We start from the raw sequence: 22,962 nt of genomic DNA on the forward strand, positions 1-22,962 counted from the left end.
ATCGCCTGCTGATTGAAATCAGGTGTGTAAAAGCAGGGAAACAACTAAAACATGCTGTATATTGTCCCTCCAGGACCAGGATTGGGCACCCCTGGTTTAAACCAGCAAACAAAACACAACAACAGGTTCTGGTGGATAAAGGTTCAAAGATCACATGGGGAGTGAGTGGAGGGAGGGCTGAAGGATGAAATTAATACTCTGTGTGGTGTTTTTCCCCTAGCCCCTGTCTGCGGTGGCCATTTGCTGCCATACGCTTGACATGACATTGACAGGTAGATGAAGACATCATATTGGCATCCTGCCTCTGCACCTTGTAACAGTGCTGTCCCCCCTGCTCTGTGTTAATCAGTGTCCTGTTTCCTCTTTTCCTTCCACCATGCCATTTTCTATCTCATTTGAATAGATTATTTTATTCTAGTTATTTTGTCTCGGTTTAGCTCCAGCTTCTCTAACATTCTGAAGTCACACATAACTAAATGTTAGCTATGTCATTCTTTGAACCTAAATTAGTCTGCAGTGACATCATTTTCAAAGCCAGTAATAATGGAAAAATTCACGTTAAATGGATATTACAAGTGCCAGATGAGTAATGTGATGTAATAAAATCAATATTTATATCAAAACACTTGAATTATTGCTATTAATTCTGTTTCAGTGGACTGTAATGTGAATGCAATCAATAAAAAAGCAGAGTTATTATTAGAAGTAATGTGTCTTTATAGACAAAGTGTTTTAAAACAATCTTTTTTCTTTAAAACAATGAATTACCTGTAATGCTATCGTCTGAGTTGGTCTTAATTCTGACTTGTGTCTGTTCATTTGACATTTATTACATGAAAATTCTAACGATTTCCTAAAAATCATTGACTTGTGACGTACATGCAGTTAAAAGAGGCATCTCTGAACTCGGCTCCCCTCTCTCCTCCTTTGCTCTTCCATCCTTTCACTCTTGCCTGGCTTTCAAACTGGTCTAGAGGGAGACCGAAGTGCTCTTTGGTGGCGCCTCATTTCCATTTTGATTTCTCTTTGCCTTTGTAGTGGTTCATCATCTCCAGTCTTGCGGCCTCACCACCCCTCAGCCCCTCTCTCTTGACTCCCCCTGGCTTTCATCTCTGTCCTCCTTCATCCCTCCCTCACAGTGTATTTATCTGTTGGCTTGTTTGTACAGCAGACCACCAGGCCATTAACCACACCAAGCCACGTCTTGACTCGTCTGTGTCAAGATTAGAAAACACGGCTCAGATGTCTGCAAAGACTGATAGGTGTTTGCTCGCTCGCCTCCCCCTAGCTTCTTTGAAATGTGATGTCCAGTACAGCGACTTCCCTTTCTGGGATTTTAGTGTGATGGGAATATTGATTTTGGGATGTGTTTCCAATAGTGTACTTTCCAACATATAGGATGAGGAGAGACTGATGGAGAGAGAAAAGTGTGTGACAGAGCAGCAGGCCCAGGTGAAAACTCCAAGTTGATCTGTTTACTTTCAGGGGATAATACGTCGAGCGTACTTCAGCTGTGTCTAAACATTTCAGGGATGTCAGACATGTCGGATGAACTGAAATTGATCTGGTGAGAAATATATGCACTTGTTGTGAAAGGTGCCACTGCAAACAGGAGAAAAGAGGAGTAACAAGAAGAGGTGGTTGAAATGGAGAAAAGCGAAAGCAGCAGTATATACTTAAGGGAATGATGGTATCAAATAGATGGGGCAGAACAGACAGGACATGAGGAAACACATTCTGAGAGACCTCAGCTGCTACTGCTTGTGCAAACTATACTTCTCTCAGAGGTCGTGTAGCGGTGCCACACATCAGATATCACAAGGTGGCTGGAATGGAGTGCTGATTGGACTAGATTTTCTTGTTTCGTCAGAGTTGTTTTCACCAGCTTGCTATAATTCAGCTTAAACTGGGTAGAGAATAAAAAACCTGTGGAGTTTGGTGGGAAATTCTCATGGGAACAATCTAACTTAAAGGAGCAATTTGTAAGAATGACAACCAGTGGTCAAATGTGGCTACTGCAGTCTGTTGATTTCAAGTTTGCTTGAAATAAAAAAAAACAGGGGTTTTAAAAAGTTATTTTTAATCTGACGATGAGTTTGAACATTCACATTTTCATTCTCTGTTAAGATCAAATCAACTCTACTGAACCAGTAGGTCCTGATGTGTAATTCTACTGGTCATCTAAGAGACCTTTTCAAAGCTCAAGTGCTGCAAGTCGTTCACAGAGCAAATCCCTAAAAAAACTCATGCAAGCAAATAAAATATTATATAGTTAACTTAAGCACAAGGCAATATGACTAATTAAAATGTATAACCAATGTTTGTTTTATTCTACTAGCAGACGGAAATTGTGTGAAATTAGATAAATGAAGCCAATGATGTAACATTAAAACAACTATTATCCAGATTTATATCATTTCTATGTAAAAATATTTCATGTATGTTTTCCCGAGTCAGTCATACTGTTCTGTTAGATATAGATTTAAAAGATACGAGCTTGCAAATTACGTTTGACATAAAATTATCTTCACATAATAAATTTGGTCGATTCAATGTTCAGTAGCTGAAAACATCCATAGTTGTTTTCTGTGCACACATGACTATATTTACCTTGTTACAGAAGTTGTACTAGCTCCTAGCTTGACGATCTTGATTCCTGACAAAGTCAATTTTTAAGCCGTTTCAAGTTTGCACGACAAAGTAGTTTTTGTAAGTAAAGTTTTTTGACATATTGCATACCTGCACCTACTTTATATCACACTGAACCTACTTCCCATCAACTCTGAATTCCATGACATCTTGAATATTTTGTTTTGATTCAGTTGAAATAAGATTAGAATAAAAATGTAAACCTAAATCAAATAGAGTTCAGTTTGCTCAGTTTGTGAGTGAATGGCTTTAAGCTACCTCAAGGCTAATGTTGTTGTTGTTTTGTAAGCCTTCAGTTGTGCATACCAGAAGAGAAACTCGTGCTATGATTGTACATGCTGCAGGTGGGCTGCAAACCCCACCTGCTGCATCCGTTTGTCCTTGGTTTTGTTTCGTGCTGTGAAATGTAACTGATGGTGAAGTAGTCGGCCCACAAACTGCAAATCTCACTGAAGCAAGCAAGAAGGGGAGAAACTTGACTCAGAGCATCAGTCATGTGTGTCCTAAAAAAAAGAAGTGCTGTGCTACTAGGAGTGTCTCTCGTCACACTTTCAGCTTTTGTAACTGAAAACTGAGCCGAAATAATTTTTTGCTTGAGTTCTGAAGCGTTGTAAACGTGGAATAGAAGTGAAGAGAAAGGAGTGTGTCCTCGCCGTGGAGGTGCTCATCCAACAATGCCTATGAAGACATACGCTGCTGTATAAAAGACACTTTAATATTGGGTAATCCCCAGAGTAGGGGCTGCATGACTTAATATTTTTAAAGTTGATCGTCAAGTAATGAAAATCAAGTCGACTTCAACTATCGTTGATGACGTCAGACACCTGAAGCAGCTAAAACTGACGATGGGTGACAAGGCCAATGCATGGGGGGGGGGGGGGGGGGATTTTCTTTAGAAAAAAATATGTATTTGTATCTTCTTCGAAAGCGGATGGCAGACTGCTCCATTGACTGACATCTGTGAATACATCACATTGTTTGTTGTCCAATAGCATGCAGAGACAAGTGACAACCGCAGATTCCACTTCTCAACTGAGGTCTGTCTATGGGAAACAGAGTGCAGGTCTTTCTCCAGCCTTGGCACAGTGATTTCTTACATGCTTACGGTTTGTTCTCATCTTTGTTCTGAAACCGGCTCGCATCTTCCAAAACAGTTTTATCAGTCAACACAATTAAAGTGCACCTTCATGTTTGCAGTGTGGGGTTAGGGTTTCTTCCTTTTAGACCAGATGTCCTCTAGATGTCATGCACCTTATGTGCCATTCCGATCCTTTAAGAGAAAAGATGTTAGAGCTGAAACTGTATAAACAATAGGAAAAGGTTACTAACCTTTTCCAAATGAACTGTTGAAATCTGGAAGATGATGATGATGACTTTAAAGCAGGGCTACCGATAGCTCACCACACACTTGAAAGTCGCTCTCCTGGAAGCAGCCAGCGAAGCATCCTGGCTTAAATGAGGAGGAGCGGGTTTTTCATTTGTTGGCAATCTGTCCCTGTTTTCTGTAATGTCTAATCCTAAAATTCATTTTGTGGAAGTAAAATAAAAATCTGATTATTGCACAAATCTTTTGGCAAACATGTTGTAGCTACTGGAAATACGCAGATTAATCAGTCGGGTTGCAGCATGGACCCTCGTTTCTGTCAGAAAACCAAAGTTTTCAGAAAACTGAAGTATTGCCCTAAAAAGACTAACATTGTTTTTTTTTAATTGCATGTAAACGTGTTAATCTGGCTGAAGGTGGACTCATTCTGGTCGAGCTGAAGCACCCAGATAATGCGGTGGCAATCAGATGGCTGCTACTGATCCGGGATCCTCTGGAGATTTCTTCCTGTTAAAAGGGAGTTTTCCACTCCACTATCGCTACATGCTTGCTTAGTATGAGGATTGCAGTAAAGACATTGACACCAGTCAGTGACTTGATGCAATTTGTTGGGTTTCTTAAATAGGAAACTTTTAACTGATTGGCTTAATGAACTGACTTGTATTATGTTTATGTTTATTTATTTAGCAGATGCTTTTATCCAAAGCGACTTACGATGTATAACCTACAGGGCATGTTGTGATCTGTGGGGGAAACCGTAGTACCCGGAGGAAACCCACGCATGCATGGGGAGAACACGCAACTCCACGCAGAAAGGCCACAGCCGAGTTTCGAACCTGCAACCTTCGTGCTGCGAGGCAACGGCGCTAACAACTGCGCCACCATGCAGCCCATGTTCCCGTGTGCTCATAGGTTATGTTACGATGCACTCTAAAAAGTCTAATCGTTCACATGAAGTAGATTTGTTGCTCATTATCTGAAAGTATCTGATTAGTTAATAAACAAAATGTGTTTTGTTTTGTTTGATTTTCAGAATGTTATTATTTTCCTTGTAATTTTTTATAATATTGATGTTTTGGAATACAAAGAAATCAAGTTGTGAATACAATGCATGTTAGCTTAGTAAGTATAGCATTTTTACCATAAGCATATTCACACGTCGAAAGTATTGATGTGAATAAATGTATGGTGGTAGCTCTTCTGTACTTTCATTGTGTAAAAGTGGCTCACGGGCCAAAAAAGGTATGAGAGCCCTGCTTTAAAGGACCAATTTGTAAGAAACAATCACAAAACCATCTCTATGTCATGTTGGAAGGAAGATTATGCTGAAACAGGTTTCATTTTCAGCCAGCTAGGGTTATCAGTTTTTCTCCTTTCGAAAACACAAAAGTGAGATGTGGTTATTCTCAGAGTTGGGGAGTTACTGAATACATGTTTTAAGAATGCAGCATTTACAAATACTAAAGATGAGTAGCTGTATTCAGTTACAGTTACTGTTTTAAAAGAAGGTATTTAGAATACAGTTCTTTCGTAATACCATTGGAAAACTTGTGTTTTCTACTTTTCACTCGAAAGATGAATAAAGAAATTTCGGGTAACGCGTGTCTCTGCGTTGTGAAGGCTATCTATCCCATAATGTCTCTAAACAATGTGCTTCTGTAACCATAGTAACGCTATGGCTGAATTCATGAGAAAGCTACATCCTTGACTAGCAAGCACCAGCGTTAACATGAGTGGCCAGGTATGTTTTCAGACAAGAGGTGGAGTGGGTGCAACCGCAGCCAAAGCAACCTACTAGCAGTGAAAGAAAAAATGCATTCCCTTCCTGGTGTAAATTCAAGCTTTTTTTCACTGTAAAAAAGAAGCGAGTTGTGCAAAATCTGACGGTGCGGTGCATCTTTGTCTCCCTGAGTAAAGATTCAACATCTAATCTGATGAAACACCTTAAAGGTACATTCCACCCAAAAGGGAAAATTTACCATATTTCCCAGAGTAAGTGAGAAAAAAAGCATTTTGTGACCAGCACAGTAATTATCCTGATCCGACAGCAGTCTGTTTGCTTTTGCCTAGTGTAAAAATAAAATTGGAGTGAATGGGAACTAGAAGCATTTTAGCTGCAAATGATTTAAAAATAACATCAATTAAATAAATTCATCTTTAGTTTAATCTTATGCGTACTGCGCTGCATGTTAGTAAGTATTGAAAATAGACCAAAAATACAAAGGTGAATTTATCATGGATTTGGAAGCTGTCCTTTTTATTTTATTTAATTTTTTTCTGTTGTTGTTTTGTTTCTGACTGTTCTGTTTTCGTTTCTATGTTCTCATATGGTTAAAAGTTAAAAGTAAATAAAGACTTCAATTACAAAAAAAAAATAATAACATCAATTATTCTTGGTGAGCTCAATAATCACGTCAATTGTAAATGGAAAGTAAGAAGTAACATGAAGGATTTGCAGAATCTGTTGACACTTTCATAAATAAAGTAACACAAATGATTAAATTGTTTTATTTATATATGATTATGCTTAAAGTGACCATGTGTAGTTTTTACCATTAATCTCTGGAAAAATCCATTGAAATGAATGAATTAATGAATTAAATAATTAAAAGATACCAAGTTGATGAAAATATAGGTGGTTTCATAACAAATAACCATAAATAGGGTCTAAAATACATGGGAGTGGGTCTAAGTCTCTGGGCGACGCCATATTGGATACCATGTTTCCTTCTACGGAAGCCCGTGAGGACATAATGCATTTACTGATTTGTAACAAATAGTTACAAAATGTTCTTTTACACTCGTTGCCAGTGATGAAAGGGAATCTGGTGTGCTTGTTATTTAGCTGGAGGTTGCACTGCCAAGTATTTTTGACCGTCATAGCCATCCGTTGGTAAGGTCTTACTTGAACACAAAAACATTGCTTGCTTGAAGTGATTTAGTTATCTACTGCCCCCATTGCCAGGGAAAATACACACTGTCACATTAAGAAAATGGACTGCAGTAACCACATTTGACCAGAGGATGTCATTATTACAAACTGCATCCTTTAAGTTGCAACAGTTTGAACATTTCTATGTCAACTGGCAGTCTAGTGATGAACAAATAATTGAAATTTTCAAAACAAGTATATGCTTCCAGTTGTTTGAGCTGGGTGCCAAAAATGTATGTAGACTGAATGAATTCTTAAATTGTAAGTTCCAAATTGTCATTTCCTGAAGAAAATCCCCTAATTGCCTAAATGGATTCAAGACAAGAGAACATGGGCACTTTGTGTTTTTTTAATTTGTAAGAAAGAAAGGAGCCTGTGTCTGTTTGAATAAGAAGTGCTACATCAGTAAATCGTTCTCTGGGAGGAGGTCAAGAGGTGGAGACAAATCAATACCACTGAATGGACCTGAAGCATTAGAGGAAAGAGGACGACATTGTGGCGTTGTCTGGTAGAGAATGGTAGGAGGTGGTCACCATTAACCAATGGGGCTAGAAGGCCACAGGGTCTTCGATTAGCCCAAACAACCAATAATGGCTCAGATACATTTTTTAAAATTTAAGATGATACAGAGCGTACAAGTTTTATTTTATTTTTTGGTCGATTAGGAGTATTAAAGGAAACTCAGCTGCTTACAGGATTCACTTTGTTGTGTCATCAAATGATGTACTCAAGATAACTTAAACTACACGTGAGTTTTTGTAAAACAGTTGATGTTCAAGCTTTAATTCATTTATCTATTTATTTATTTTTGGGAATTTCTCGAGTGCATTTTGGTTGAACAGAATTTTCAACAACACTTTTGTTTAACCTAAAAGGCATCAGCAGCCCGTTTAACAACTCCAGGTAAAGTGAATATACAACCCTGGAGTGAGAGACCAAGCTGAGCAAATCAAATCTTATCCTTTTCTTCTGTGTAAAGGGTGGGTCAAGTCTTTCTCTCTATGATAGAGCCACATACAGTATATGTATGAGTGTAAGGGGAAAGGTTTGGAAAAATGGAAACCTCCACAGCTGACAGCTGATTTACTTGTCTTTTATAATTTCAGCAAAAGGTTAGAAAGATCATTAAAATTTGGGGGAATTTGGCTGATTTAAAGGGATATTCCACCCAATAATGAAATTTTGTCTGACATATTTCTCAGCATTAGATAAGTGGGGAAAAAAACAATTTGTAATCAGCCCATTCATTCTCCTGACCCAGCTGTACTCCTTTCACTTTAGCTTAGCATAAAACACAGTAAGTGAATGGGTCCAACTAGCATTGTGAGTAAATAAGTCCATAAAATCACTCAGCAGTGATCCCAATTCTGCTTGGTGACCTAAATAATGAGACTGGCTGCAAATGAAAATAATTAGTAACATAAAGAAATCACAGGCATCATTTTAAACTGGGGGCTACATTATAACAAAGCACAGCTGTAAGCCTCCACTAAATGGTGCAAGGCAGCCCTAAAGACACACACTAGAGTTGGGAATCGAAATCTGGTTCAGGTTGAGAACCGGTTCCCATTGTTTCATTTCCTAGGTATCGTTCGCCGCTTTTGCAAACAATTCTCCTTATCGATTCCAGTCGGTGCGAATGACATCACTGCGCACGTCACTTGTCCCTTTAAGGTTTCTAATCTTCTAGTTTAGACTTTGCTTCAGATATTTCCATCAGATGGTCTGGTAATAAAGTGTAGAAATATTTCATGGCCATTAGCTCAATCCTACGTGTGTGTGTGTGTGTGTGTGTGTGTGTGTGTGTGTGTGTGTGTGTGTGTGTGTGTGTGTTAGTGTGTGTGTGTTAGTGTGTGTGTGTGTGTGTGTGTGTGTGTGTGTGTGTGTGTGTGCTTGAATAATTCAAACATAATTTGATGTGAATGTTTCAGTGCTGTGACAATGTGATATCTGCAGTGACACAAAACTTGGCTTTGGTGCAAACAGCACAAAGTGGACTGAGTCAGCTGACAAAAGAAACAGGTGGAGATGTTTGAAGAAGACAAGAAGATATGGACACACTGTGAGACTACCTTCCAGCAGGAGGGGCTGTCTCAGTCTTTCTCCACCTGCTAGTCAGAACCTCTTCATCACCCCCTTATGTTCTCTCTTTGGTCCCTAACATCATTTAGTTTTATAAGCTGTACTGCAGAGTTTCTTAATTTCAACACCAAAAGTTTAGAAGACACGTCAAGGTTAAAGTGCACATGGGAGGAAAAGTGACACCAGTTTTTAAACTAATGCAGAAAATGTTAATAGATTAACTTATTCCCAAGCTCCAAAAACTACTCCCAGTCCTGCACACATTTTTGTGCAGTTTAATTTGGTTGTCAATTTTAAAATTGTTCCAGATTAAGATGACTGCTGCAATTTAAAGCTGCTAAAGTGAATCCACAAAACAAGCTAGGTTTGAATGCAAAGATGGTCATGGAACACAGAGTTCCAGAGGAAACTAGATGGTGCTAAACACCAGTTGCTGTTTTCTAGATCCAAATGTCTTTTGTTGTTCATGACTTCTAATGGTGTTTTCCTTTTTGCGACTCGGGTAGTTTGTCCGAAATTAGAAGTGGTAGCAGCCGGCTGTTTCTCCTGTGATATTACTGAGCAGAGAACCTCTCACACCAGAGGTGTTTTGTTGCTAAATACTTGGAGGACCCAGGGAGGTGCAGAAGTGCAGTGGTTCAGTGGGACCAATAACTGGATGGTCCAATAGTTGCTTTTGGTCTGAAATGTCGTATTGGCGGAAGGTTTTAGACAAATGCGAGAGAACCACACCATAATTTTTTTTATCCCCACAATATATTTATAGCTATAATATGTTGTAATGTTGTTAGAAGGTATAAAAAAAAATGTTTTAAGCTAATTTGTTTTCCAAATTTGCCATTGCAGCTTTACCAAAATATTTCATGTCACTGTCCAATGGAAAGAGTATTTAGAGTAGATGTAATCTGCAAAAATTCAGACTGATCTTTAATGATTCAAAAGAGCTGCCTCACAAAATCAATACCAGGGATTTCTATGGTGTTCTAATACAGTTTAAAAACATGATGGGTTTGTTGGTGAAGGTTGCCTGTTTGAAAATCTATCCAGGGGACAGGCTTTCACCTGATGGAATAGCATGTAGCTAAGCCTGAAAATGGAAATTAATAAAAATAATTCAAGAACTTTGGTGTTTCCTCTGAGTGTTGAGTTCTGATGTCAAAATAGTCATTAAATTGTGCTATTTGATTTCTTTCTATGGAAATGCATGAAAAAATACCCTGAAGAGTTGCTGCAAATAACCATTTTGTATATGTTAATAATAATGAATGATAATGGATTTGATTTATATAGCACTTGTATGGACACTCAAAAAACTCCATTATTCACGCACCCTCTCATTCACATACTGCCAGTGATGGTACGATACGATGTAGCCACAGCCACCCTGGGGCAGTCTGACAGAGGTAAGGCTGCCATTTTGTGCCATTGGCCCCTCTGACCACCAACAACACAGGCAAGTTGGGTGAAGTGTCTTGCCCAAGGACACAACAGCAGAATACCCCAGGCAGGAGCTGGAATCACCCACACAATCCTCCAGTCACAAGGCAACCTGCTCTACCTCCTGAGCTACTGCTGTTGCAAATGATAAGCACTTAAATGCAGTGGAGATGAATGTGTTGGAAGGATTGTATAGCAGCAGTCAGGTCTCTGCATCAACCCACTCAAATAAGATCAGTGTTACACAACACCTACTACATGACGGTGGAAAAAAACAAAATCATGTTTGAATTTCATCCGACCACTTATCCTCATCTTCACCTGTCATAAACTGCATTTAATGTCACATTATTCTTTTTTGTTTTTGCCTTAAATCCGTCATAGCTTGAGATTCATAGATTGCAAACCCATTTAATCAAATAAACTTTATTTAGAAAGATAATTACAGAGTTAAAGAACAAAGGGCTGTAAAGAAAAGCAAACAGTTAATTGACACAACCACATAGTATAAAAAAGTAGTTAAGACCCTTTTAAAGTTCTTTTGAATTTGTAAAATTCTAACTTGTAAAACTACTTGCAACCATTTAGAGAAAGTAAAAAAAATGTCTTGGTCAATTTTTAAGCATCTTCAAAGTCTAGTGACATGAACTACCAGGACCTGGAATTATTGCAAATATTTAAAAACTTTTTGGCAACATTTCCTACCAAATGTTGTTTTTAAGTCGTTGCAACAATAAGAACTCCATTTATGGGCATAACCAACAGTTATGGTGGACACATTCCTTTCCACCAGCAGCCAAGTGTAAAGTTTTGGAAGTGTCCCAGAAGCAAAGGGACGCTATTATTTTTGTCTATTTTTTACACACTATATGCAATGGTGCCCCCGAGGGGTGGCCATGGCCACCCCTAGGAAATTGCTGGTCCCCCCAGGAAATGCCAGTGTTAATAAATCATATTAATGTTCATTCAAATCGTAAATTGATCTTGTTTACTCTAAACATAATTGTAAAATAAAATAAAATTAGTACAGTTAATGAGTAAAGAAACAATCAGAATTTTAAAAATACATATGTTTCTGCTGCTCACCATTTCAAAAAAGTTTTTATCGCCTTAGTTTTTTGTGAACACAGCGACAGGTGAATTAAACTGAAATATATACATTTTAAAATCAAAATTTAAATAACTGAAATTTATTTTTCTGAAATGTTTGTGTTTGTAAAATTTAAGTAAACCATTTTGGATACCTACTTTTTTTTTTAGAAAAACGAGTAAAGGAGCAACGCAATTTCGCCACAGGCGAAACTTTCCCAGAGTTATCACAAGGACCTATTTGGTGTGTCACCCCAAAAACTAGCCCCGTCTGGCCATCCCTATCAAAATTTTCTGGAGGTGCCCCTGACTACACGTGCAAAAAAATCATGCAAAAAAGCATTAAAAGAAGAAGAAAACACATCCAGATGGTCCTTTGAGTTTCACTTTCATTTTTTTAGGAGTCATGTTCACGTTGCGGAACAAGCAGGTGGAGCCGTCAGCAGGCAGGGTAACTTTTCTCTGCATTACATCTGTAGCTCCAGCGCACTGCACCGGGAATAGCGTCCAGCCAGCCGCGGGGCATGTTGAGCACCGGTGCTGCAGGAGAAGTAGAAACCCTGACGTTGTGCAGTCTGTTGGCAATTTTTCTTTGTTTATTAGTGTAACTTTCTCTGTTGGCTGGCTCTGCATTTTTGTCTGACTCCACTGTGAACTAGGGATTAATGGAGACCGGTGGTTTGCTTTGTTGATTCCTGAAGGGAAAAGCTAAAGTAAGAGCAGCTAAAGAAGCTTTTGAAAATCTCTATCCCAGGATGAATTTCGAAAGTAATGTTTCTTGTTTTAATAGGTTAAATCCGATTTATTTCTCCCGATTCTGATCCTTTCAAAAACACATGATCTGGCCCTGTTTCTGATCATGTGATCAGATCGGAGCATTCCTATTTAGTTTAGAAGTTTTAGTTTTTAGGCATTTTTATGTTGTGTATATTTTTTAATGTATTTTAATTCTGTGAAACACTTTCGCCTGTTCTACACTGTTGTAAGGTGCTGTTTGCTGTATAAGTAAAGTTGGCTTGGCATTGTAAACTACAGCCCTTTTTGGAGACATACAGCTGTCTTTCTCCTTGATTTTGATTGTGTGGACATTTGAAATCACTCGTGGTGTTGCAATTCTTGTGATTTTGAGACCTCATGGGATCAGCTGTATGGAATGCTTTCACTCCCGTTTCACGTCAGAATCGCTCTCAGTTAGGGAAAGGAGAGGTAAGAGTGCAGCACTATTTCTTTCTAGTGTTTTCTCATGTTGTTTTGTTCAGAAGGAAGGTAAACAGTCATCATGTTTGGTTTCTTGGCATCCGGTCCACAGCAGAAGATGAATATTTTACCAAAACATGGTGCACAATTATAGGTTTACCGAAAATCCAGCCAACAGTGAAAACACGGGATGCACAACAAGTGATCATCAAAACAACTGTATTTGGAATGAAACAGAAAAACTCTGAACACATATACAGGATAAAGCTCAGAATGAAGAGCAGAGAATGTGAATCAAGTGGATAATTGAATGAAATGTTTAGGGTTTCATTACCAGATTTACATCAGTTCCAGCTTTGAATTAGCCTAGAATTCTAGATAGACAGTAGCTGATGCAAGAAGGATTTTGATCTGCATGTCAGTCTAGCCCTGCTCCATTGGACCCTCGGTAGGTCTACCATTGGCCTGAGCAGTTTTGTGTAATGCCAATCACAGCACTCTATTGGTTTGGTCGGCAGGATGATATGATGGAAACTGGCTTTGGTATCAACATTGGACAATTTAGACTTGGGCTTTTCTTTGAGTCAAGAGCAGATATAGGTACTTAAAAGGCAATTGAATGGTCTCTTGACTCACAGAAAAGCCTACGTCTGCATAGTCCAAAGTTGATGTCAAAGCTGTTCGCTCAGTCGCAGTAACATCTCACCCACCAAACTGGTAGAGCGCTGCGATTGGCAGGCAATAAAGAAACCAAGGCTGTGGATGATCCAATGGAGTGTGGCTAGACCGACATGCAGAGCAAAATTATTTTTGCTTCAGCAACTGCCAGTCTAGGTTTTTAGGCTACTACCTCATAGGGGTTGTACGAAATAGTTGACTAGTCGACTAGTCGACTTCACGGCTCTGTAGTGACTTTTTATGCCTGTCATCAACTAGTCGCTGTCACATGATAATGACTGACAAGATGCAGTCCTCGGAAAAGACAGCAGGTGACGAGCCCCTGCGCGTCGGATCGAGGCGGAGGCGACGCGCTGTGCGGTACTGACACCGGCGGTAAAACGGACATTTAACCAAACTGTGACCTTTTCGCTCTTGCAATTTAACCTTCCCCTCACCCCCATCCTAATCTTAACCAGTTTGTGCATGCAAAGCTCTGATCATTGATGCGCGCTCCAGACATTGCGTCCTGAGCACCGCCAAATCAGGTGTCACCACCTCAAAAACAAATTAAACACGCGATCATTCATGTCGGCTCATTTCCTTTCATGTTTTCTGTCTGTTATTTGTGCCTGATGCATTTCGCTGCTGCGGAGCGAGGCGCATCACCTGTTGTCCTCCGGTGACGCGCCCCCAAGATTCCACTATCTCCGCTCCGCTCCGCTCCGGCACGAACTCCGCAGCAAAAACGGTCCCGTTGTAGTCGGCCGGCGAGCAGCGGCACTCCGCTGTTTTTGCGGTCGGTAGATCTTTTAGAACTGCAGTTCAAAGGTAACTCATAAGGTGAATATATATGAACCCAGGCAGCAGTTTCTCTTTAGGATTGAGAGGAGATGGAGGAAGATAATAAACAGGCAGGACAGAAAAATAGTCAAATATAAACAAGTTAGTTTTTGTACCTGCTGGTTGCAACAAACAGACACCATTGAAGGTAATCAGAAGTGAGGAACAGAAAATGAAATAATTATTTTAATGTTTAGAGCAGCAGGAACTCCGAGAGGCTGCAGGCGCATCAGTGAGTTTGCGGCTGCTGCGCAGGGGGAGAGGGCTGAAGTAGGATGCAGAAACTACCGTTGTTAAAAGAGATGTGTTTAACTTAGAAAATGTGGGCGCAATTTTAATTGTCAAAAAATTCCAGCGAACCTACCGATCGCCCCCCCCCCCCCCCCCCCCCCCCCCGCTTCCGGCGTATGACGTCATCAACGACTAGTCGAAGTCGACTCGACTTTCATTACTTGACTGTCGACTTTAAAAAAAATAAAGTCGTGCAGGCCCTACTACCTCATCATGCAAGCAAAATGCAATTTTATTTATTAGTGATTTAACTTTCATGTGTGCTACCCTGGACACCTGCTGGCTCAGGAACTTTAAGTTCCATCCTACAGATACAAAAGGTCAAACACTTGGTTTTGACTTATGGTGTATCTGTTCAAACTCTAGAAATTGGGGTGCAGCATTCCCTGATCACACACCTTTTTTATTTGACATTTCTCCTGTCCGAGTTTAAACCTCACACTCCTGTAAGATCTCCGTTGGACTCTCAAGTCTGCAACTGTTGCTGTCATCTTATCTGCGTTCATTACCAACATACCCAGTGACTCCGGGACCCCCGTGTGTCTCACTACCTATGTGGTGTGTATTAAAGCACTGGACAAGGTGGCCCCATTAAAAAGCAGACGCCCCAGACTGAAATATCATCTCTAGGTAAACAACACCACTACAGCAGCCAGACTAAAGTTCAGAGCAGAGCAAAAGGAGAAAAAGGACAAACTATAAGTCTAATTTAAAATGCTGAAAGAATATTTGAATTGCTATCAGAAAATTTACAAAAATAAGAAGATATTTTTTTCCAAATTGCGGGCTTCAGATTGTAATAATCCCAGAGTTCCGTCATCCAGCCTATTTTAACACCTGCTATAACTGACATCACTTCTTTGTTGAGACAATCAGGTCATGGATCCCAGCCACTCCATCCATACGACCTTCTATTTTTACCCTGTTTGGCTGTTTTGATCTAGGGTTATTCGCTGGGATATTTAGAGTTGGTTGGCCAGACAAGGCTTTCAGGTGTCCTCTCTGATGTTTACCTGCACATCTTTTTTTGAGGAAGTCTTTCCTTCATTTGGATCCTGGCCTCTTCTTTTCACTAGACATCACTAGACATAAGCATCGCTAAACGACTGCAAAATGTACTATGCTGAAATTAGCCAAAGTTAAAGTGTATAGCTCCATTTCGGCCCACTTAAAGCACCTCTTCAGTTCTATTTGTACCTGTCCCCTTTGGGGTCTTTTTATTATGGAAATATGGTATCTTCTTCCTCTATGTCTATGCCAATAACAACCATATATATCTGCCTTTTAACTCAAATACCTCATGCTCCACCCAGCTTTTACTACAGGGCTATTCAATTCTGGGCCTCGAGGGCCAGTATCCTTTTATGTATTTTGGTGCTACATAAGTAAACTGGACTGGATTTTTTGTAGCTTTACCCTAACGAGGATTGGGAATTTTTAATTCACGACTAAACAGAAGCTCCATTAAATCACTCCAGCTTGTTTTTAAACTCTTATCTTTGTTAAATAATTTGAAGAGCCAACATATCGTATACAATTTTAAAAATGGTATTAAAAGTTTACTATTTTCTCACATAATGTAGCTTTTGGTGCATTTTTAGGACATTGGTAGAATGTCTTGTTTTTCCTATTAGCAGAAAAAACGTTCATACAATAACACACACATTGATAAATAAACAATATATTCTATAATGGAAGCCGGCAATCTTGCCTAATGGCTGTCCTTGTCTTTATCCTAGCTCTCTAATAAAACCAAGATTAGTCTCAAACTATGTAAATTGAAAAGACATGACAATAAAAACTAAGGTTTGTGGATACACACGCTCAAACACACACTTTCAAGTTCAAAGAAGTGCATGAGAGCATTTGCACTGGGTCATCACAGTCTCTTAGGACTAACAAGGAAACAATCTCTTTGTATAGGCTGATGTAATTTCCTTTCCCATTTCCTCTGCATAGACGGCAATTACTGATCCTCAGCCAGGCAGTGAAAGAAGCTAATATTGTTCCGATATGATAATCATTGGCTTATTGGACAGCACATTAGAAGAGTGTTTGGAAGTCAAGGCTGAAGGGACAGATGGGGGAAGTAGAAACTGGACACACACGGGATTGCACACAGATGGGTGCACACACAAAGACACATGCATACTTACAGACCACCGACATGTGTATCCATCTTTATTGCAATGTCACAGTCACTTGTGGCAGTATTCCCTTCAAAATCTCAATGCACAGGAGTGTACCAAGAACATGTACCTATAAGTGAAAAAGGACATGAAGAAAAAAATGAAAAAAAAAAAAGCATGAAGACAATACAGAAATGCAAAGATGCTCAGTTCTCATTGTGAGGGTTAGATGGTTTCTACAAATTTGAAGTGGTGTTTCAAATTGCAAAAGTGTGTGATGAGGGAAGAATCTGGGTAAATGTGGAAGTGGGGTGGTTTGGTGGGACAGACAGCCGGATGGTTGGTGCTTTCTGTCTGAACCATGTTAATGGACAAATGTGAGTGAACCAATTCATTTGTTTATGTTTATTTATTTGGCAGACGCTTTTATCCAAAGCAACTTACAATTTATAACCTATAGGGCATATTGTGATCTGTGGGGGAAACCGGAGTACCCGGAGGAAACCCACGTATGCATGGGGAGAACACGCAACTCCACGCAGAAAGGCCGCAGCCAAGTTTCGAACCTGCAACCTTCGTGCTGCTAGGCAACAGTGCTAACAACTGCGCCACCAATTTGTCTTTTTTTATTTTATATTTATAGCTATACTTCGTTAGAACATTGTTAAGAAGATGCATGAAAAATGTCTGAAACAAGCTTGTTTTCAAGCTTTGCCATTGTAGCTTTAAAATGGAGGATCGTTGAGAAATAGATAAAACTTGTTATTTTAGAAATAGAGATGATCGTGCTGAGTTTTTCATGCATGCTAAATGTGAATGTGACCCTTAATGATTGCTGAAAGGAAATAGATGGGGAAACGCTTGGATCATATAGTGATTTCTTAATGTCTTATTTTAGCTAATCCTCAGACTTACTTAAAAATAACGTCGATGCAATTTTCTGCCCTTAGTGTATCATATCTGGACTAAGAACTGGAAAAGCATCAGACAGTTTGGAGAAAAATAAACCGATTGCTTCTTAAAAACTAAACTTAAACTAAACAGTGCAGAATTTCACATGCCTTTTTATCCATTTTTGAAGCACACAAGCAAATAACAGGTTTGTACAGTAGCTGTGGCATTTACAAACTATGTTGTCTTGCCAACAAAACCTCCAGCCCCGCCTGACTAAACTGCTTGTTGGCACGGAAAACCCATGTGGGTGCAATCAAAAATCCATTCGAACTGCAGGTGTATAGAGACAACAACCTGTAGATCCAGATGACTAATTATGTTACACATCAGATGGTTCTTGAACTGCTCTGAAAGCAAAGTCAAAAAAAAAAAAAAGAAAGTGTCTTATTGGGAGCATCCCAAATAGCTTGACAGAAACCTCAAACAAGTGGCCAAGATTTCTAGAGCCTGTGTTTTACTCCCATTGTAAAGCAACACTGCCAACTGTTGGTTGTTAGCAGTCACCCAGATAAACACAAAGAGAACTAATTAACATTAACACTTACACTTATAATATTGTGCTTCGCTTACTGTGTTTGCAGGGAGAGACTGTTGATCTGGTAAAATGCTACATTTAGAGACCTTAAGTGCACTGTTAAATGTGCTGTTGGTGGTAAAACACAAATGTGCTGAGCTTCAGTCATCAGAGCCTGTCTCTGTGTTCTGTGTCACTGCCAGCACGTGCACATTTCCTCGCTGCAGTTTCACATTCATTCAGACTACTTCACTGAATAAAGATTTAATTGAGAACCCTTGAAGTATTTGCACTGTAACTGTCAACTGTTAACTTTGGTAATTAGACTTTATGATGATGATTTTCTCTTGTTGCTTCGCAACCGCAGAGCCAACCAGGCTGCTGAGTGACACTTGACGGGGCAGGAAGTGAGTGACAGCAGAGAAGAGGAAGAGTCAGGCTGACCAGATGGCTGGAACTGTGGTGCGCACACTAACTACTAATACCAGGAATGTTCGAAAGAAAAGTGGTGATGAGGATGCTGAGTTAAAAGAAACACGTGGTCTAAACTTTTATTCGTGCACACTGGTAAAATTTGGGTTATTATTTTGTGTAAATCTGGATTTATAAAAGATATAGAAGTTGTGTGCAACAGAAGAAAAGATGTATTGTGTTGGCAATCTGATGGGATTTACACATCACATGTAAAAAAAAGATAGAAATGTGATAACTGAAATAAAAAAGAAACGTCACATCTATCTAGTGATCTATCTGCAAGCACGGCTTAAAAGGTTTGTGGTCAGATTACGAGCTCGACACACGGGGTTTGACATCACCTCTCCTCCATTCATTTTCAATGAGAAATGCTCGACAAAGCAATAATTGCGGGTCTCCCTCCTGCTAAGCGACATGCAAAAAACCTGCATGTGAAATTATATATATATATATATATATATATATATATATATATGTATATGTATATATATATATATGTCTGATGAGACCCAGGCCTCCAGGCAGGCCTGCAGGAGAACTGAGCGAAAGTGGAAGCAAGACAAACGTCATGTGTCCTATGAAATTTATAAAAAGTCACTTTTTGATTACCAGGTAGTGGTACGACAGGCTAGGATCAGATACTATGCCAACATTGTGGAATCAAATTCTCATGACCCATGCACTCTCTTTAAGGTGATTGATTCGATACTGGAAACTGCAACTTCTGCCTCCAAGTCCACGGCTACGATGGCTGGGACATGTGAAGATTTTCTTCACTACTTTGTGGACAAGATAGCGATGATTCGGGCTGCTATTGTAGGCCACACTCCTGTTTTCATGGCACCGCAAACCTGACAGCCTTCCAGACTATATCTATGACAGAGTTAGAGGAACTCATTTCCAAGCAAAAACCTTCTGGTTCCCCTTATGATGCTCTTACCTTGTTTAAGGACTTGCTTAAGGAGGCTTTTTCTGTTCTGGCCCCTTATATACTGGTTATCTTAATTACCAGTCTGGCCTCTTGTGTGGTTCCCCTTACTTTTAAGAGGGCTGTTGTGCGACCGCTGCTGAAAAAGAAGGGGATGGAGGAAACTGTGTTAGCCTATTACAGACCTATCTCACATCTACCTTACTCATCTAAGCTGCTTGAGAGGGTTGTATATTTACAGTTGGTTGTATTTTTAGATGCTCATGAACTCTGGGAGATCTTTCAGTCAGGGTTCAGAGCAGGTTACAGTACCGAGACTGCACTTTTAATGGTTCTTAATGATGTTTTTTTAGCTTCTGATGGGGGGGGGGGGGGGGGGATGCTGTCATTCTTTTGATGTTAGATTTGCCTGCGGCCTTTGACACGGTCGATCATGACATACTTTTGGATCGACTACAACATTGGGCGGGAATTACCGGTGCAGCCCTACAATGGCTACACTCCTACTTATCCGACAGGAGTTTTTTTGTCAGTGTAGGTGAAATCTCCTCGGTCTGGGCGGGACTCAAGTGGGGTGTGCCACAGGGGTCTGTACTGGGTCCACTTCTTTTTGCCATCTACTTACTACCGTTGGGGAATCTTCTTTGGCGGTTCAGCATGCATTTTCATTTTTATGCTGACGACTGCCAGATCTACCTCCCCCTTCAGTGGGGGGTCGATGGGTCAATATCAAAGCTTGTAGATGCCTTAGAGGATGTGCGCTCTTGGATAGCTACAAACTTTTTACATCTGAATGACGCTAAGACTGAAGTAATTGTACTTAGCCCTGGCATGTCTACACGCCCATGCGATGTTGTGAATCTGGGCCTTTTAGCATCTAACATGAAGACCACCATCTGAAATTTGGGAGTGCAACTGGACTCAGCCCTTAAATTTGACATGCAAATCAACCAGGTTGTGCGATTGTGTTTTTTTTTTTTTTTTTACTTACGCTGACTAGCCAGAATTAAGCCCCTGATGTCCAGAGTACATTTAGAGACTGTCACACATGCTTTTGTTCTTTCAAGGCTCAACTGCTGCAATGCACTGTATGCCAGCCTTAGTCAGGGTGCGGTGACACACTTGCAGTTAGTACAAAACTCAGCCGGTTCGTGAAAGGCACTGGGTGCAGGGAACATATCACCCCTGTGTTGGCATCCCTTCACTGGCTGCCTGTGCAATACAGGGCAAAATTCAAGGTCTTGGTACTGGCATACAAGACCTTACAAGGAACTGCTCCAGCATATCTTGGCAACCTTTTGCATAGACACGCCCTCTCGCGGGCCCTTCGCTCAGCCAGCAGGGAGCTGTTGATCGTTCCACGCATTAAGTGCAGGTCACGGGGGGGCCGTGTGTTCTCGGTGTTGGCACCTGCACTTTGGAACCAGTTGCCTTTGGTGGTGTGTCAGTCACCCTCATTGGGGTTTTTCAAGACTCGCCTTAAGACCCTTTTTTTTTTTGTCGAGGCATTCCAGGATTAACAAATTGTACCCGGTTTCGATGCCCCGGCCTCTTAATCTTTTTCAGGATTTTATTTTTTGCTTTCACTCTCCTTTTTTTTATCGATTTTATGTTGGTTTTACGATTGTAATATTTTATTCTGATGGTTTTATGTTTTTTTTTTATTTTATTTTTTTTTTTTTTACCGTGTCCTGTCTGGCTGTGAAGCAAGCAGAATTGATGTCTGAATGCTGGTGACAAGCCTTACAGATTTATTCTCAGGTGGAGCATCAAAGCGTTTGCTTTTAATGTCACGCCTGATACTTCAAACTTTATTGTTATTGTTGCTGAATGCTTTTGTAATTCCGACCAGACACGGAGACAGAGGTGAAAGAGAAAGGGAAAGAAAAGGTGGGGAGAGAGAGAGGGGGGGGGGGGGGGGGTTCCACAAAAATAAACAATAATGAACAAGAGTCTGCTTCTAGACCTGCAGAAAAAAGACAAAAAAAAACAAAGGGACACAAAAAAGGGACACAACAACAATACAACAAGATCTACCTCTCACTGCGTCAACTTGATGAAAAGAAAAAATATATAATCAACATTGCTTAACTGAAGAATCACGATAATAAATCACAACATATTAAGTGCCCACCATAGTCTTAAGACCTGTGTTTAACGTGCCCAAGCCCATACTTTTGAGAGCACCATGTGAGCACCTGTGTGTGTACACGCGCTTGTTTATTTAAGGTTTCTCCATAGGAGCGCCCAACAGAGAGTGTGAGGGACCACAGATCTGCCCCCCAAAGATGCGCAGGAGACGGGGGGAGCTCCAAGTCCCAGAGATCCAGGCGCTGCCCCAGAACGCAGGAACCCCAAGGAGACTGCAACCAGGAAGGCCCCCGCCCCCCTCGAGAGGCACAGAGGATCGCCCCGGGGGCCACAACCAGCAGCCGGCAGAGTCCCCGGAGATATCAGCGGCAAGCCCACAGGCCCGCCCGCAGCCTCCCACCCCCTAGCCGGCCGAGCCCGGGACCCAGCGACCCGGGACCCAGGGGCGACCACCCCCGCCGGGGACCCAGCAGAGCCCAGGGACCCAGACCCCACCAGGCAGCCACCGGGATCTAACAGGCAGATGCCAAAATCTTTAATCTTTTTCAGGATTTTATTTTTTGCTTTTACTCTCCTTTTTTTTATCGATTTTATGTTGGTTTTACGATTGTAATATTTTATTCTGATGGTTTTATGTTTATATTGTGTTGTGTTCTGCACCTTGGGTGTCTGCATTGGTCGCAGAAGGGGCTTTATAAATAAATGAAATGAAATGAATCAAATAATCATTTCCTTCAGTATTTTAGTTCTGCAATTCGTTCTTGTCAGATTCTTTTGCTAGTCTGTTTGCCCTCCCTGCGTCCCCTCTGTAAACCTCCAGATTCTCCTGTATTTCTAGAGTTTAATGTGTTTCTAGTGTTTCAATTACCTTTAGCAAAGTCATTTATGAGTTTACCTGGCTGCACTTGGGTCCAACACCAACCTCACTTCATGATGCTAAGATTGTCCACCAATTACTCTAGTTCTGCCCTGATAGAGGCATGCTGTGTTTAATCTGAATATCAGATATGTTTCTAACCACAGGTCTTAACCAGAAGATACCAGGTAATGGTTATGCATCATGAAAGTAAAGTAAATTCTTTATGAAAATGTGTGAAGTTACCTATAACAAGTTCTTCTGGGAATTGCCAAAGACAGGTTTAAGATAAACGGTGAAAAAAGAAACAACTAAAACAAAAGAGGTTATTTCAGAGCTGTTACAAGTTCGTTTTTCACTTCTTATCCTCTTCAATAATTGGGCTTTTGTGGTTTTAATTCCTTTTGTCATTATCCCTTACCTTGTTTCTTCTCTGTTCTTCATCTTATCAGTTCTGTGCAGGTGCGCCATCGCACTTCAAAAAACTTAATTAGAGTATCAGGTATTTAAATCCT

Source organism: Nothobranchius furzeri, chromosome 8 (assembly GCF_043380555.1).
Source record: "Nothobranchius furzeri strain GRZ-AD chromosome 8, NfurGRZ-RIMD1, whole genome shotgun sequence".
In the NCBI taxonomy this organism is placed as follows: domain Eukaryota; kingdom Metazoa; phylum Chordata; class Actinopteri; order Cyprinodontiformes; family Nothobranchiidae; genus Nothobranchius; species Nothobranchius furzeri.